Source organism: Marmota marmota, unplaced genomic scaffold (assembly GCF_001458135.2).
Source record: "Marmota marmota marmota unplaced genomic scaffold, marMar, whole genome shotgun sequence".
NCBI classification, from domain to species: Eukaryota; Metazoa; Chordata; class Mammalia; order Rodentia; family Sciuridae; genus Marmota; species Marmota marmota.
In genome coordinates, this window is record NW_026000283.1 from 13,488,992 (window position 1) to 13,506,659 (window position 17,668).

The 17,668-nt window shown below is 33.3% G+C and overlaps 1 long non-coding RNA gene across 1 annotated transcript in view; it reads right to left on the reverse strand.

Moving 5' to 3' along the window:
* The window catches only part of LOC125614384, a 46,673-nt gene extending 29,041 nt beyond the window's left edge, over nucleotides 1-17,632 (reverse strand). The window contains exons 1-3 of the long non-coding RNA XR_007344988.1: nucleotides 17,477-17,632; nucleotides 14,180-14,299; nucleotides 12,976-13,008 (exon numbers count right to left, since the gene is read on the reverse strand). This is a non-coding gene — a long non-coding RNA (uncharacterized LOC125614384). The remainder of the gene's footprint in view (nucleotides 1-12,975; nucleotides 13,009-14,179; nucleotides 14,300-17,476) is intronic.
* Between the last annotated feature and the right edge of the window lie 36 nt (nucleotides 17,633-17,668).

The window sequence follows — 17,668 nt, forward strand, 5'->3', positions numbered from 1 at the left end:
TCAACATCTCTAATGATCAGGGAAATGCAAATCAAAACTACATTGAGATTTCATCCCACTATAGTCAGAATGGCAAATATCAAAAATACACTTAATAATAAATGCTGATGAGAATGAAGGGGGGAAGATACACTCATACACTGTTGGTGGGCCTACAAATTAGTACAACCACACTGGAAAGCAGTATGAAGATTCCTAAAATATTAGGAATGGAACCACCATATGACCCAGCTATCCCACTCCTCAGTATTTTTACAAAAGAGCTAAAATCAGCATTCCATAGTGATACAGCACACCAATGTTCATAGGAACACAATTCACAATAGCCAAGTTATGAAACCAGCCCAGATGCCTATCAATAGATGAATAAATAAAGAAAATATGGGATATATACACAATGACATTCTACTTGACCATTGAATTATGGTATTTGCTGGTAAATGGAAGGAACTAGAGAACATTATGCTAAATGAAATAAGCCAGACCCAAAAAGTCAAGGGTCAGATATTTTCTCTGATATACAGAAGCTAGACCAAAATAAGGGGGAAAATATGGAAAGGAAATGCCCATGAAAATAGAGGAGAAATCAGTGGGGTAGAGGAAGAGAATTGAGGGGAGGAAGGAGAGAAAGGAAAGGGAGAAACAGTGGAATGACATTGGCCAAACTATCCTATGTACATATATGAATACACCATAGTGAATTTCACCATTTATGTTTATTTATAAAGTACTAATCTAAAAATCTACAAATAAATAGAAGGAAGATCAATATAGTAGAGAAAAGCAAAAAGGAGGAGGGAAGAGGGAAGGGAAAGAAGAAGCACTAGAGACTGAATTAGAGCAAATTATATTCCATGCTTGCATAATTATGTCAAAATGACCCCAAATGTTATGTATATTTATAATACACTAATAAAAAAGAATGAGAGAATATGTTGAGGAATTATGAACAAAAAAGAAACCACAAAAACTTAACAGCAAACAAAAAAAGTGGGTAATAGATCTAAATAGACATTTCTGAAAAGAAGATATAAAAATGTACATGAAAAATGCTCAACATCACTAATCATTAAGGAAAGGAAAATCAAACCACAATGAGATATTACCTCACAACAGTAAGAATGGCTACTAAAAAAAAAAAAAAAAAAAAAAAAAAAAAAAACCACAGATAACACTTGCTGATGAGGATGTAAAGAGAACACTTGTACCTTGGTTGGAATGTAAATTAGCTCAGTCATTTTGAAAAACCATATGAAATTTCCTCAAAAAATTAAAAATAAAACTCTCAAATGATCCAGCAACCTCACCTCTGCATACATTTCCAATGGAAATAAAATTGATGGGTTGAAGAGACATCTATACTCCCATGTTTAGTATAGCACTATTCCCAATAACCAAGAAATGAAAACAACCTAAGTGTCCATCAACTGATGAATGGATAAAGAAAATGATACATGTACATAATGGAATACTATTTAGCCATAAAAGGAATAAAATTCTGTCATTTTTGACAATGTGGGTGGAACTAAAAACCATTATGTTAAATAAGATAAGCCAGGCATAGAAAAACAATTATCACATAACATACTCATATATGGAACCTTAAAAAGTTGATCTCATAGAATTTGAGAGTATAATAGTAGTTGCCAGAGGGTAGGGAGAATAGGGAAGAGACAGGAAAGGTCAATGAATACTAAGTTACAGTTGAATAAGAGTAAGAAGTTTCGGTGTGCTATTGCACAGTAGGGTGACTCTAGATAACATTCATGAACTATATATTTTGAAAAGCTAGAAGACGGTACATTGTAAGTTTTCACCATAAAGAAATGATAAATGTTTGAGAAAATAGATACGTTTAACCTGATTTAAACATTATATAATATGTGTATCTAAATGTCATGTGACCCCATTAATACATATATTTTTATGCTTTTTATGTATCATTTTAAAAGGTTGTAGCTCAGTGACAGAACATTTGCCTAGAATGTGCAAGGCCCTTGGTTCAATTCTCAGCACCATCCTGGATGATGAAATTGATCCAAGTATGTTATGTATAAATATACCACAATCAAACCCACTATTCTGTGTAATTATTAATGCACCAATAAAAATGGAAAAATTAATTAAGATCAGAAAGATATTTTAAAAGTGTTCATATATTTGAAAATTAAACAATACTGCTAAATAAACCATCGATGAATAAGTATCTTAAGTAGAAAACTGAAAATATTTTAACTCAATAAACAAGAAAGAGTATCAAACTTTGTGAAATATTTCTATATTTACTAATAAAATTGAATGCATAATTTAAAACATTCCAACAAATAAAACCAGGCCAAGATGCTTTCACTCACGACATCTACCACACTTTTAAGAAATAAATAATACTGATTCTACACAAACTCTTCCATAGGATAGAAGAGGAAGGAAATCTAAATAAAATTTTTTATGAGCATAAATTAACTGTGATTCCAAAACCTGAGAAAAACACTACAAGAAAATGAATGTGGAAATCAGTAACCCTCATGAACATAGACAAAATAATCTCCACAAGGGCTGGGGATGTGGCCCAAGCAGTAGTGCGCTCGCCTGGCATGCGCGCGGCACAGGGTTAGATCCTCAGCACCACATACAAATAAAGATGTTGTGTCCGCCGAAAACTAAAAAAATAAATATTAAATTCTCTCTCTCTCTCTCTCTCTCTTTCTCTCTCTTTAAAAAAATAATAATCTCCACAAGATATTAACAAATATTAGGAGTTATCCTGGTAATGCAAAGTGTGAGTTCAACATCCAAAAATAAATTAATTTATTGTACCAAATTATCAGATTAATTTTAAGATAGATACAGTCATTCTAACATTTGCAAAAATTGTATATATAAGAATTAGGGGGGGAAAGAGTCGAAGACTACACTGGCACCAGGCACATGGTTTCTCTGTGGGGAAAGGGAAATTCCCCTCCAGAATACTGAAGAAAAAAAAAGGAATCATAAAGATTTTAAGCATTACACACTCCAAATTTGGGCAAATAGACAATTTGAGCAGAAAGAAAAATTAAATTCAGCAAAATGAACAGGTATGTGTGACTTAAGAACAGACCTGCTCTTCCCACTGGAACCGGGAAGGGGAACTACCCTAAAAGGGTCACCATTACCTAGGCTGTCTGCATGGATGATCAGAAATTTCTGCACACTTTTCTGTCTGCTCTCTTTGTTATATACCTATTTTTTAACATCCCCAATATCCAACAGTCACATTTTTTTCACTTGATTAGTGGGTGCCTGAGTCAAAAATCATTACGGGATCAGGACTGAATGTGTGGCAGGAACCTGGTGGGAGCACTAGACTGTGACAGGCTGATGGCAGAACACTTGAAATTGGTGGCTTAAAGTTATGTTAGCCCACACACGCTAGATGCGGTCTGGCACAGTTTAGACTGTTCAGATCTTAAGCAGTAGGATTTGTTGTGAGACTCTCATAGCCATTTTGTCAGCTCAGGAGAAGGGAGGGTGAAACAATTACAATTGATGGGACAGGGGTGGTGTGGATGCACATACACCTGTGAGTCATCACTGGGTCTTTCAGAGACTCCCAATACCCCTACCGAGAGAGAAGAAGGGGTTCTGCCTCAGCTGCAGAGATTCAACAAGCAAGTGGGGTTTTAAAACCCAACGCAAATGTGCCTGTGAAGAGCTGATGGAGATATATGTGGTTAATCCCTGTTACATGACATTTTACACAGAACAAAAGCTGCTCTCCCAGCTAGAGAAAGAGCAAGCAATAGGGCTAAAGACATTTGGATGGTTCCATCAAACATTCCTAAGCGCTTGGCATGGAAATGTCATGGAATCATTGGAGCTGCACAGGCTCATTCCAGAAGTGGGTGAAGACACAAGAACCTGAATATTGGTGAAGTGTTGAAAGCAGAAGACTGATATAGACAGGTGGAGAAATAAATATACAATGGAGGGGGACTGTGTGGTTGCTGCCTCCACACCCAGAGACACTCAGAAGTTACTCAGGTGAGGTGTGCATATCTATTACACCTCCTAATATCTGGCTTAATCTAAACTAGGAAGGCTAAGAATATCCTCCATCTCAGATACATCAGCAAGGGGTAATCTTTGACTCCTTAGTGTCTTTCTTATTTCACTGGCATAACCTTATTGTTTGGATAGATTTCACCTACACTATTCAATATTGCATTCCTTAATCCAATTTTATACATTTTATTTTAGTGTTATAATGTGTTAATTTGAAATATTCAAGCTACTGTGGGTTAGCACCCACAGATATTCAGAGAGAATATCTGACTTTTGTTTTTTTGGAATTGACTTATTTCTCTTAGCTTGATAGTCTCGGATCCATCCATTTACTGGCAGATGTCATAGTCATTCTTTTTACAGCTGAGTAATAGTTCATTGTGTATATATACCACATTTTCTTTATCCATTCATCCATTATATGGCACCAAGGTTGGTTCCATAGCTTAGATGTTGTGAATTGAGCTACTATAATAATTATTTTTTTTCTGAAAAGGAGAAAATCACTTCAAACAAATGGCTACATTACATTATTGACAATATGATTTAGGTTTTCATGACATGACTTAACATTGTTTTTCCTGCCATTTTAGAAAAATATGGCTTCTGTGTCAATCTGACATTATCTTGGACAGTAGTAGGTCTGGGAGCATTACTCTTTCTTCCTGCTGATGGTTTCTTAATGCACTGTTTTGGTTATGCTAAGCAGATGTCTCTTTTGAAATCCAACAAATTTATGAGATCTTTCTTATTCACAAATTTGTGGGAAAAAATCATGAATTTATGATACACATATCATTATTTGAACAAATGTCAGTACAATCTTTTTACCTCTAATGAAAATGGAATATTTGGAAAACAACTAACTGTGTATAGCCACACCACCACTGAAATTGTTATAGATACCCATGACCTTTGCTTGAAGCACATTAGTTCTATTCTTCATTTCTTTTTCCATCATTAAACTTTGCCAAGTGGTTCCACCATATCATAGATCATTCCAACATTGACACATTTATGATCTACCATTTTGCCATGAGAGTTTCATTATAGGTATTGAATTTATGATCATATTGCCCTCTTTCTTTTTTTTTTCATCAATGTTGTCAGTTTCAGAGGACACTCGAATAGTCTATGTTACCACATGGTACCTGTCTCTGGGAATTTAATATTTCAAAGGTGTACAAGAAAATCATAATCAGTGAATAGACTGACAAAAAAAATTATTGTGATAGTGGATTCTGTAGCACTTGAAGCATTTGCAGAACTACCTTACTCACAAGCAAAAGATTATTGTTGGATCTTTCTCCAGCACTTTTCCCACAATACAACACAATTAGCAAAAACTTAGAGTTTGCCAAAGTACATTACACTACACATTACTATGAAGTATATATTGTCCCAGTATCCCATTTAGAGGACAGCTATTATTCAACATTGATAATTTAAAATACAATGCATATCTCAAAATAAAGTGACAACTTAATTCTAGAAATGCTTTTATGAATGAATTTCTTATATTACATATCTGTTTTGTATGTAATATTTTGTGCAGTTGAATATTTAGTAGAAGTAACTTGCATCAGGTTTATACCATTTTCACAATAAATTTTTAAAAATTCAAATGTTCTAATGAGAAATAGAAAAGCAATCATGAAATTCATCTGGAAAAATAAGAGAACCAGAATAGCTAAAGCAATCCTTAGCAAGAAGAGTGAAGCAGGTGGCATCACTATACCAGACATTAAACTATACTACAGAGCAAGAGTAACAAAAACAGCATGGTATTGGCACCAAAAAAACTGGTAGACCAATGATACAGAATAGAGGACACAGAGACTAACACACAAAACTACAATTATCTTATATTAGACAAAGGTGCCAAGAACATGCATTGGAGAAAAGATAGCCTCTTCAATAAATGGTGCTGAGAAAACTGGAAATCCATATGCAACAAAATGAAATTAAACCCCTATCTCTCACCATGCACAAAACTCAACTCAAAATTGATCAAGGACCTAGGAATATAACCAGAGACCCTCCGTCTAATAGAAGAAAAAGTAGGCCCTACTCTCCATCATGTGGGATTAGGCCCCAACTTCCTTAATAAGACTCCTGTGGCACAAGAATTAAAATCAAGAATCAATAAATGGGATGGACTCAAACTAAAAAGCTTCTCATCAGCAAAAGAAACAATCTGTGAGGTGAATAGAGAGCCTACATCTTGGGAGCAAATCTTTACCCCTCACACATCAGATAGAGCACTAATCACTATGGTATATAAAGAACTCAAAAAGCTAAGCACCAAAAACACAAATAACCCAATCAATAAATGGGCCAAGGACCTGAACAGACACTTCTCAGAGAGGATATTCAATCAATCAACAAATATATGAAAAAATGTTCATCATCACTAGCAATTAGAGAAATGCAAATCAAAACCACTCAAAGGGCTGGGGATGTGGCTCAAGCAGTAGTGAGCTCACCTGGCATGCTCAGGGTGCTGGATTCGATCCTCAGCACCACATAAAAATAAAATAAAGATGCTGTGTTCACCAAAAACTGAAAAATATATATTAAAAAATTCTCTCTCTCTCTNAAAATGAGTCAGAATTTCTTTCCATAATGTGGATGGATTAAAAAGAAAAATAAACCAGAAAGGAAACAGTAAGTAGGAGAGAGATGTGCAACGTAAGCTTTATTTATGAGTATGTAGTTTGGGTAAGGAAAGTTGCAAAATATAAGAAAATTTTTATATTGTTTGTTTCCTTGATTTTATATGGTGGTGGTTGTTGTTCTCTTCTTTGAGGTAGTGTGTTAAATGGATTTATACTTTCTTTCTTTTCTTCTTTCTCTTTTCTATATTCACACCATCTGGGGTTTTTTCCTTTATTTGTTTTTACTTCTTCTACCTCTCTTCCCTCCCCCTTCACTATTTTCTTTCTCTTTTATTTTTCATTTTATCCCTATTCTTTCTATTATATATTCATTTCCTACATAGTAAAATATAAATTTTAATTTCTTTAAAGCTACTTTTATAGTCTATTTTAAGATATTACCACTTTTTTTCACTTCTGAACTATTGGAGTTATAGAAAATATTTTAATAATTTTTGTGACTTATTAGTATGTGGATTGCTCTTGAGTATTTACAGTGGTACACGGTCATCATCTCTCCTCAAAGTGGTCTAAGGGATTGATCAAGGCACTGTGAACACTCTATGTGGGTCCTTTGACACAAAGATATACCCATGGCTCAGGACACATAATTGAGTGAAAACAGCCTATGAAACAGTCCCCTAGACAACAGTGGGGGAGAGACCCATTCCAAAAGATGAAAGAATCTCAATATAGAAATATAGGAAACATGAGAAAACAAGGAAACAAGACATCTCCAAAAGGGTATAAATTCCAACCAAATCCACCAATATCAAAGTAGATGAAATACTGGACAGAGAATTCAAAAAGTCAGTTGCTGTAATGACCAATGAACTAAAAGAAGTTCTAAAGAATGAACTAAGAGAAAATAGAGGAAGTGAAACATCATTTCAATAGAGATTCTGAAAAGGAAATAAAAATTTTCTCAGCTGAAATTCTAAAGTTCAGGAAAGCTTGGAAATAATGTGTTTCAAGCTCTGAAAGTAAATACCTGCCAACCAAAATTGCTGTACCCAGAAAAATTGTCCTTCAGAATGAAATGAAAGACTCAAATCAAAATAAAAATTTCAGTTTAATCCAAAGATTAGAAAATGTAGAAAACAGATTTTCAGGAATTGAAGACAAGTATATGAACTTGAACACTCTATTAGCAATAAAGATAAGAAAATAAAAAACCATGATCAGAATATATAAGAACTCTGGGACACTAAGAGACCAAACCTAAAAATCACTAAAAATCCCTGGAATCAAAGAGGGCTCCAAGATATGACCTAAGGGCATTAATAACCTTTGCAGTGAAACAATACAAGAAAATTTTCCAAACCTTGAGAATGAGATGGAAATTCAAATACAGGAAACATTCAGAACCATGAAAAGACAAGATCATAAAAGGAACCTCTCCATGGCACATAATAATTAAAATGACTAACATACAGAACGAGAATAGAATTTTAAAAGCCTTAACAGGAAAATATCAGGTCACATTCAGAGGTATGTTAATCAGCTTTTAATCTCTGAAACCAAAATACTTGACAAGAACAACTTAGAGGAGGAAAAGTTTATTCTGAACACACAGTTTCAGAGTTTCAGTCCATGGTCATTAACTCCACTGTTTTAGGCCCAAGGTGAGACAGAACACCACAGCAGAAGGGCAGTGGAAGAAAGCTCCCCAGCTCATGGTGCCCAGGAAGCACAGAGAGAGAGAGAGAGCACAAGGAGCCAGGGACAAAATATATAATATATAAAACATATAATAAACTGTGCCCCAGTGACCCAATATCTTTATCAAAAATCTATTGATCATAAACATATGGATTTGTTTCTGGGCTGTTGATTTTGTTCCATTGGTCTATGTGTCTGTTTTCATCCAGTAGCATGCTGTTTTAATTACAATAGCTTTGTAGTATATTTTGAAATCAGACAGCATGCTTCCTCCCACTTTTTTTCTCTTTGCTTGGGATTATTTTGTTTGTTTTTGTCTTTGGTGATTTCATTAAAAATTTTAAGAATTTTTTCTTCTTCTTTGAAAAATGCCATTGGGATTTATATGGGGACTCCACTGAATGTGTCAATCACTTGGTTATATGGTCATTTTAACAATATTAACTCTTCCAATATATAAATATAGGATATCTTTCCATTTATTCATGTCTACTTCAATTTGTTTCATCAATGTTTTATATTAATACATAGAATATAAATGTAATGAATGTTATTAATATGTTTTCTAACTCTGAAACACCAGTGGCTTTCATAAATATAACCTCTTCAGTCACAGAATGTTATGCTCTTAAAATAACACTGGAAAGCATTTGCTGGGAAGTCTTTGGGGATTTTTCCATATCCATTCATAAATAAGATTGGTATGTTGTTTCTTTGTTGTGCTATCTTTGTCAGATTTAGCTAACAGGGTTACACTAACTTTGTAAGTATAAATTAAGAAGTTTTAAAATACTACTTAATACTTAAATCATTCATTTAGCCTGAGAGTTGTTTGTCCCCTGGAAGTTTGGGGGCATAGGAGAAAGCCATAAACTTATCTGTTTTTTTTTTTTTTAATATCAAAAACTTGACTGCCTTTCAGTATCTTAAATGTGGTGTTGGTTTGTTAATGTTTTCCAGTATTTCCGGTATTATTAAGACATCATTGATCATTTTTCTTTCTTCACAAAGGTTTTTATTTTCATCAAGATTTTCAAATTTTTTAATCTTTTAAAAAAATCTCATAGTTTACCTACATTTATATCCCAGTGTTAATTCAAAATGTTGGCAGTTCTTTCTTTTTTCCTTGATTGAATCTACGTAATTATTATCTGTTTGAGAACATATGCCTGTGTTCCCAAAGAAATGGCTTCTGGATTTTTTTAAATCAATTCTACAACATTCTGTTTCCTAAATTATAATTTATAAGTTTATTCTCTTAAGGTACTTTCTCTTACATCTGTGTGTTTATTGTTTTTTTTCTATTCAAGAATAAAGTGCTTTACAGTATGGAGATTCCTTGGAAAACTGGGAATGGAACCACCATTTGACCCAGCTATCCTACTCCTTGGTCTATACCCATAGGACTTAAAAACAGCATACTACAGGGACACAGCCATATCAATGTTTATAGCAGCACAATTCATAATAGCTAAACTCTGGAGCCAACGTAGATGCTCTTCAGTGGATGAATGGATAAAAAAATGTGGCATATATGCACAATGGCATTTTACTCAGCAATAAAAGAGAACAAAATCATGGCATCTGCAGGTAAATGGATGGTGTTGGAGAAGATAATGCTAAGTGAAGTTAGCCAATCCCAAAAAGCCACAGGCCAAAAGTTTTCTTTGATATGAGGATGCTAACTCATAATGGTGATGGTGGGGAGCATGGGAGAAATGGAAGAACTTTAGATAGGGCAAAGGGGAGGGAGGGGATGGGAGGGGGCAATGATGGTGGAATGAGTTAGACATCATTATCCTAAGTACATGTATGAAGATACGAATGGTGTGAAAATACTTTGTGTAAATCAGTGACTTGAAAAATTGTGCTCTATATGTGTAATATGAAATGAGTTGCATTCTGCCATCATGTATAACAAATTAGAATAAATAAATAATTTAATAAAAAAGAACCAAATGCTTTATTCATTTACTTTCTTTCTTCTCCTTATGAAATCAGTTATGATTATGAATTTATGAGTTTAGATTTTATGTTACCCTTAACTTTTGTTATGAGTTCTCATATTGATATATTCTAATCAATGTAATCTGTAATTATAATTATGATTTTTTTATTAACTAGAGGGTTTTATATATAAATGAGTGATTTTCATTTCCAATTTGTTGGGGAATGGAAAAGTGGGTAATATAATATGTTGCATGGTGAATGTATATTGTATGCTTTTGGGAATATGTAGAAGTTTTTACTGTATCATCTGACTTTGAAAATGTCTCATTGATTCAATAATGAGATTTTGCCTATGTAGCATATTAACTATGTTATATCACATTACAATTACAAGTTACTCTATTATTATTCACTGAATAGCATGCTAATTGTAATGTAGTATGTTAAATAGTTAAATACATTAATCAGAACTGCTTCCTTTTTATTTTATTCTACTATCTTCAATTTTGACATAGACTGGATAGCTAGAAAAATAAAAACAAATTATTGGTCATTAGCATGTAGTTTGTAATTAAAGCCACATAAGCACATGAAGACACATACAAATATGGTTACCAGAGAATTTGTTTATAAAACCAAAATGCTGGAAATAACCTAAGTGATAACAATAGGGGAAATGACTAAATATGGCATATGTATTATGACCTTTTTAAATAAACCACAACATTTCCATACTGCCAGACAAAATAAACTACAGCATATAGGGCTCAAGAAGAAAAAAGTATCTATGTGCACTTAAATATGAATTTGTGTGTATATGTGTGTGAGAGAGAGAAAGAGAGAGAGAGAGAGAGAATTTTAGAATTGTTCTTCCTTTAAAATGCCGATGCAATTTTGATAGGGACTGCACTGAATCTATAGAACACATTGGGCAACATAGACATTTTCACAATTTTAATTCTTACAGTCTATGAATAAGGGATATCTTTCCATTTATTTATGACTTCAAATTTCTTTTATCAATGATGCTATAAAACTGAGTGAGTTTTTTAAATATAGGTATTTCACCTGTTTGTTTAAATCTATTCCTAAGTATTTTATTATATTTAATGCTGTTATAAATGAGACTGTTTTATTAATTGCTTTTTCAGATTGTTTGTTGTGATCATATGTAAACACAACTGATTTTTATGTGTTGATTTTATATATTGTGACTTCACTGAATTTGTTTATTACTTCTAAAATGACCCAAATAGCCAAAGTAATATTGACAAATAAAGCAAAACTTGCCTCCTAATTTCAAATTTTATTACAAATCTATAGTAATCTAAACAGTAATGCTGCTGGCATAAACACAGACCCATAATCCAATGAGAAAGAAGAAAAAGTCCTAAAATAAACCCTGGTATACATACCTAATTAAGTTTCAACAAGAGCACCAAAAATACACAATGGGGAAACAACAGTCTTCAATAAATAGTGTCAGAAAACTGGACATCCACATGCAAGAGAGTGAAATTGTACCAATAAACTTATAGTACACACAAAAAATTAACTACAAACTGTCTAAAGATTAAATGTAAGGTCAGGTCTGAAACTGTAAAGCTTCTTGAATAAAGCACAGGAAAAAGCTCCTTGACATTGATCTTAGCAATGATTATTCAGATATAATCCCAAAAGCACAACAAAAATAAAAATAAACAATTGAAACTACATCAAACTAGAAATCTTCTGTACACCAAACAATCAACAAAATAATTTTACAATATATAAAACAGTATGAAATATTAAGGGTTTAATATCCAAAATATAGGGCTGGGGATGTGGCTCAAGTAGTAGCGTGCTCGCCTGGCAAGCATGAGGCACTGGGTTTGATCCTCAGCACCACATGAAAAATAAAATAAAATAAAGATATTGTGTCCACCTAAAGCTAAAAAATAAATAAATAAATAAATAAACATTTTTTAAAAATCCAAAATATATTAAGAACTCATACAACTCAATAGTTAAAAACCAGTAGTCCAACAAAATGAGTAAGTACCTGTAGAATTTTTAAGAGAAAACATACAAGTGGCTAACAAGTACTAGAAAAATATTCAATATCATTAATCATCAAGGGAATGCAAATCAAAACCATAATGAGATATCACTCCACAACTGTTTTGGGCTATAATCAAAAAAACAAAACACAATGAGTGTTGGTGAGGGTGTGATTAAAAGGGAACCCTTGTACACTGTTAATTGGAATGTAAATTGGTACAACCACTATGGGAAATATTATGGAATTTCCTCAAAATATTGAAAATAGAACTACCATATGATCCAACAATTCCACTCCTGGGTCATGTATCCAAAGGAAATAAAATCAAAAATATATCTGAATTTCCATGTTCATTACAGCATTATTCACAATAGCAAAGACATAGAAACAATCTGTTTATCAATGGGTGAATGGATAAAGAATATCCCTAACCCTAACCCTAACCCTAATACACAGTGGAATGTTATTTGGCAAAAAAAAAAAAAAAAATTAAAAGAAATCCTGACATTTGCAACATGGATGAGCCTACAGGATATTATGAAAACTGAAATAATTCAGACACAGAAAGACAAATACAGCATGATTTCATTTACATGTAGAATCTAAAAAATTTGAACTCACAGAAGCAGCCAGTAGGAAGGTCGTTTCCAGGGGCTGGGGGAGGGAGGGTAAGAAAAATGAGGAGATGTTGGTGAAAAGGTACAGATTTTCAGCTATAAAGCTATAAGATGAACAAATTCTGGGAATCTAGTATACAGAATGGGAATTATGGTTAGTAATACTGTATAGTATACTTGGGTTTGCTAAAAGGGGTAACAATGTGAGGTGATGAATGCTAATTAGCTTGATGTAATAATTATCTTTCATAATGTATACATATATGAAATCATCATGTTGTACACCTGAAATATGCGATTTTATTTGCCAATTATACCTCAATAAGGTAGAAAAGTATATTTTCCAAATTATAAAAAAGTAGACATACAATTTCCCTAATTGCATATATTAGTGATACTGTTTATGTGAATGGACATAAAGACATAATACTGAAGATTTTCTTTGGAAATACACACAAATATTTGGAAGAATATTCACCAAATTGATATAAGTAGTCACTTCTAGGAAAGAAGAATGGCATCATATTTTTGGATAATGCTGAAGAGACTTGCAAAAAACTCTTTCCCTTAATGTTTGAATTTTGCATGACTTGTGTAATTAAAAAAATATTTTTTAATGTTAAAAAAGTAACACATTGGTCAATAGATATTTTTAACATTTTGTTCACAACTGAATTCAGATACTAATATTTTTGCTTCCATAATGGACCTATTTTTGAGTACAATATATAATGTTTACAAGGATGAGAGAGACCCAAATGCTTTAATACCTTGCTGGGGGAATGAAAACTCAATGTAATACTCCTAATTATATCAATCAAAAGTCGCACAATTGATAAAACAATTCCATTACTGTAAAAATGCCATAAATGTGTACAAATATTTACAAACCTAGATATTTATTGCAGGATTATTTATTTTTATTAGAGCTTTATGGTAATACATAGTAATTGGATTCATCCCAACAAACTCATACATGCATGGAATTCAATTTCAGTTCACAATCCCTTCCCTTTTATGTCACCCTTTTCCCTTCCATCTTCCCTCCCAGCCCCCATTTTCCTTCCTCTACTCTGTTAGACTTCCTTTCTCTCATCTATCTATTCATATTTGATTGGTTCTTTTTACTTATACATAAAGGTGAAATTCCCTGTGGTATATTCATATATGCATATAACATGATTTTTAAAGAATTCATTCCACATTACCTCTCCTTTTCCATCCCTTCACACTGCCTCTTGATGTCCTTCTTCTGCACTACTGATCTTCCCTATATCTTTATAATATCTTATTCTTTCCTCCTCCTTTCCTTTATTTTACTCCAGCTTCTGCATACGAGAGAAAACATTCAAACATGGAGTTTCTGAGTTTGGTTTATTTCACTTAGCATGACGTTCTTCATATCCATCCATTTATTGGCAAATGCCATGATTTCCATTCTTATTTATGGCTGGATAGAACTCCATTTTGTATATATGCCACAATTTCTTAATCCATTCATCTATAAGTAAGCACCTGGGTTGATTCCATAATTCAGCTATTGTGAATTGTATTGCTATAAACATTGAGATGGCTATATCTCTATATGATGATAATTTTAGTTCTCTTGTGAAAATACCAAGAAGTAGGATAGCTGGATCATAGGATGGTTCCATCTCTAGATTTTTAAATAATATCCATACTGCTTTCCAGAGTGGCTATACTAGTAATCTACAGCCCCATCAATAATGTACAAGTGTATCTTTTTCCCCATATCCTCATCAGCATTTATTATTGTTTGTATTCTTAATCATGTCATTCTGACTGAAGCAAGATGAAATCTTAGTGTAGTTTTGATTTGAATTTCCCTAATTATAGCATTATTTATAATAGTAAAATTTAGAAATTACCTAATGTTCAAATTGGTAGTTCTAAAAACCAAGTTCACCTAGAACAATAACAACATACAACCTTTAAAACATTCCTACCCTTTGACTCAACAATTCAACATGTAAGAGCATGTCCTAATAAGCATTTAGGGCCTCTTAATCAAATCAGATATGACCACGATAGGAAAAAAAAAAAAAACGTGTAGGGAAAAAAAAGGACAGTATAAAGAGAAGTGAGCTAGATATTTGCATTTGAAATAATGGTGAATAACAATAAAAATAAAACTCAAGGAGCTAACCCATCTAGTTTGAAAGTAGCAAGAGGGTGAGCACTGTTAGACCTCATTAGGCTAGTATATTATTACCTTTGATCAGTTTTCAAATGGAATTTTGCAAATATTCATAGTTAAATGGTAGGAAGAATTAGCTAACTCCAGGAGATGATGAAGTTAATGGAAATTTTTTTACCAAAGAGGCCTCAGTTAACACCCAGTGGAACCGTAGAAATCTTGGAACTGTTGAAAAAGAGATTAAGAATAATACCCTAAAACACAGGACAACAGATAAGAGAAAATCGTGCCACAATGGCAAGAAATAATTTCAAGACAAATGTGACCAACTCTATCAAAAACTACACATTAAAGCACTGGGGTTGTAGCTCAGTGGTAGAGCACTTGCTTGGCACATGTGGGGCCTTGGGTTCTATCTCACCACCACGAAAAATAAATAGAATAAAGGTATTGTGTCCATCTACAACTAAAAAAATTTAAAGAAATCCAAAGTATTTTTTAAAAACTACACATTAAGTAGGATTTAGGCTAAAAATAAACCATTAAAATAGGGACAGAAAAACTACATAGTAATATAAAATGTTCACATCTCTGAAAGATAAGCCATTATATCCATAAGTCTACAAAATGATACATATATTAAAGTCAAAAGATGTGTTATTTCTTTTAATTGTTATCCTATCTTTTTGAACCAAAATTCAATCCAAAAGAATAAATACAATTGTCTGCCTTTCTCTAGGTTTAAAATTATTTGTATTTTTAAGACTTTTTTTCACTGAAGGTCAAACAAATAAAAATCAGGCACTAACAAGGTTGAATTGTCCCATCTTGTAAGCAAACCTTCGCCTGGAATTTTATTTTGGCAAGCCAGAGGTCTTTTTTTGCAGTCCTTAGTCCCCTTTCTAAAGAGGAGAGGGTCATCCTGAGTATGTTCCTCCCACGGTCATTTATTTTTCTCCCAAGCCAACTGGATGCTTCTCTGTCAGAGGGCTCCATATTTCCATCCAACAGAATTATAAACACATTTTAGGGGTAACACAGATGTTGCTTTGTACAAATGCAGATGTTACTTAAATCAATGTGCTTATAATAATTACAACTTTAATCTGCATTCTTAGAATCTGCACTGTAATTATTGAAAGCCCCATTGGAGATTACTTTATTTCCTTTACCTTGACCTTTCTACTTCTGCTGTTAGTTTCACTATATCTTACCAAATACTAAGATTTGAACTGATAGATTTTTTTACCTAAAAAAGGGGATAACTTTAATATTTGGCTTCCCCTACAAAGTCGTTGCATGCAGTATTATATTACTAAGGATACAAATTAGCCCTTGGTCCTCATACTTCTTATATCTACTTTTTCCAAAGAGATTTATCTCTAATACTTTAATGACTCCAAAACCTTTTTTGCATAACATAAAAGGTCCATTTTGATATCACCATCTAGTTCTTGTCTTCCTCTTCAGTTTCATCCTGGCCTCTACTGCATTGGCATCTCATGTCCTTATGAAATCAAGCTACTTAAATTCCCCAAATGAGAAATTTCTCTTATAGCTCCAAATTTAAACAAGGTATTTTCTCTAACATAAATGCCCTTTCTCCAGATCTTCAATAGACTAATTATTGCTGCTTTATTTAAGGTCAGTCAAGAAATCATTTTCCCAGAATCAATCAATCTCTTCTCTCTCTCTCTCTCTCTCTCTCTCTCTCTCTCTCTCTCTCTCTCCCCCCCCTCTCTCTCTCACTCACTCTTTCTTCCATCGACAAGCCTGAGTAATGGGCCCCTCTATGTTGTATCACTATGTCCTTAGGTCCTACTATTGCATGTACTATCTTGCATTAGAATTTTTTAGCCAATCCTACTGAGGTACACTTTACAGAAAATAAAACACAGATTTCAAATGTACAGACTAATGAATTTTGACAAGTGAAGAAATCTATGTAATCACCATCTCAATCAAGATATAAAGTATTTCTATAACCAAAGAAAATTATCTCATGCTCATGTCCCTTTGAAATCAATCTCACTCACACAAGCAAGGGATAATCTTATTTCTATAAATATAAATTAGTTTTTCTCATTCTGGAACTTCAGATAAGTGAAATCACACAGTATGTATTTTTTTTAAACTCTTAACATGATGTTTTAATACACTGTATAGTTGTCTGTATTTGTAATTCATTCTTTCAGATTTGTGAGGGATATTCCATTATACGGATATACCCTGTTTTTTCTGGGGGTGGAGTACTAAGTATCAAACTCAGGGGCACTGGGCCACTGAACTACATCCCCAGGCCTATTTTGTATTTTATTTAGAGACAAGGTCTCAATAAGTTACTTACCTAACACCTCGCTTTTGCTGAGGCTGACTTTGAACTTGCTATCCTCCTGCCTCAGCCTCCTAAGCCACTGGGATTATGAGCATTTGCCAGCATACCTGACTGGATATGCCACTTTTTATCCAAATACCTGTTGAAGGAAAATTGGGCTGTTTTCTGTTTGAAGATATTATGGGGGAAAATGGGGGGGGGGGG